The sequence below is a fragment of the Haematobia irritans genome, unplaced genomic scaffold (assembly GCF_050003625.1).
Source record: "Haematobia irritans isolate KBUSLIRL unplaced genomic scaffold, ASM5000362v1 scaffold_26, whole genome shotgun sequence".
Lineage (NCBI taxonomy): Eukaryota > Metazoa > Arthropoda > Insecta > Diptera > Muscidae > Haematobia > Haematobia irritans.
The window spans coordinates 84,165-86,181 of NW_027445785.1; positions in this window are offsets into that span (position 1 = coordinate 84,165).

A 2,017-nucleotide genomic window follows, 5' to 3' on the forward strand; every position below is an offset into this window, starting at 1 on the left:
TATAAAAGATCAAGAAAAAATTAAATAAAGGACATTCAAGTTTCTAAGCCTAAAACCGGCACATCAACTGAAATGAATAATCTTTTTATTTAAATTGCTGTGGCACTCAATTGTGCCTGCAACAACATAATTAACATTTTTGCCAAGTGGCGTTTTTAAGCGCCGGCACCACAATAGGCAGGCCAAACAATTTCACATAAAACTTTGCATATCACAAAAACAAAAAAAAAAAAACAAATTACACAAATCATTACATGGCGATCCTGCCGACACAAAAATTCATGTCTGAAGAAAAAAATTGTCCTGTGGATCCAGCTGCCGGTCCAAAAAAGTTGACGATTGAGCAATATTTCAAGAGGAAACAAAGGGCTTGTGAAGAGAAGTTGACCAGGATTCCTCCAATAACAAAACCGAAACATAGAAGAGGTGGTAAAATAGTGCGCCAACGAAGAGAACTTGCGGCCCTCAAAGAAGCCATCAACGCTGATCCCCCACCATCTTGGCAGCGAGCATCAGAGATGTGATTACGTATTGATGCAATTCAATCCGAAATGCAACAAAGAAAATTTAATAAAACCAATTTCACTGGAAAACAACAATACGAAACACAATCACCAGTAACACAACACTAACAAAGCAAAAAAAAGGCTGGAACTTTTTATTTTGTTTGTATTTTATTTATGAAAGAAAAGAAAAACAATGAAAAATATAGAATGAATTTACAGCACTAAACACTAAGTGAATATTTTATTAATTTTAAAATATTAAATTTGTTCACTAAATGAAAATTTATTTGCTTCCAATATGTCCGACTGATTGACATTTTCTTATTTGACATTTTATACGAATACTTCAGTAATCGGTAACCGGTTTGCATAGGTATGCCAGGGTTGTATTTTTCATATGAAGGGCGTATATACGATTTAAAAATCCGTTAATTTCAAATAGATATAAGGGACCGTGTTCACATTGTGAATGCGATTTTTGAAATAGATTGTATTTGTATTTAAGTTTAAAGGTGGGTACTATGTTTGTTGGCACGAAAAAAAATTCACCTAACCATTCTTTCGCGTTGAAAAATGAGAGTGTTGACAATACATTTCGAACGAAGAAAACAGCTATTTTGGAGCTATTCCGCGTTTATTGCTCCGCAATTTAATTGACAACATCGCCAAATGTCATACTATTTTTACTTATACATACGCAGCAGCTGATTGTTTACATACACGCATTCATGATAATTGTTTTGAAAAGTGTTTTTCTACCAGTTTTTGGATTGTTTTGCAAAAAAATCTCATACAGCACTGGACACTAATAATTGTTAAGAATAAAGCTCCAGCCGCTCTACTCCTGGTGTCTTACCACATTCTGCAACAGCTTTTACAACATGTGGTACATTGTCTTCTTCAGCTTTTCCAAATGGATACCGTCAATTTGTAACGCACATCAAAAAAACATATAATTCCGGTGTTATGCAATCTTTTACATCATCCGCAGCAATGGGTTCATAATTCGTTCAGCAACAAACTTAATTCGTTGGTGTCCACAATATCTACATAATCGCATTGCATTAACAGTGGACAAGAGTGTACTTATGCACATGCTGTTGCCGCCTCACTAGCAATTTCAACTCCAGTGGTCACCACCACAGTTCCCACAAAGGATAATAACGCCATTTCATTTGCCAATGTTGTTACATCGGGGGGAACAACCAACTTAAGCCCATAACTCAAGTTCAAGGGTAGTTCCTAAGCCAAAGTCACTGTTCCCGACTTATATTTCGTCACAAAGGGATGTTAGTGTTCTATATCAGACTCTTCGTTGACTGAAATTAATACATTGAGAAGCAATTGGCTGGTTTACTGAAGGATGTTATACTCTCCCAATGTATAAGTTCCAATAACTATTTCAGTCACGTTATGAAATTCAACCAGTGTTTTGAATTGATAAAATGCAAGAATGCCGCTATCGTCTCATTCCAGTATATCGCAATCATTTTGGACAAATGATGAATACA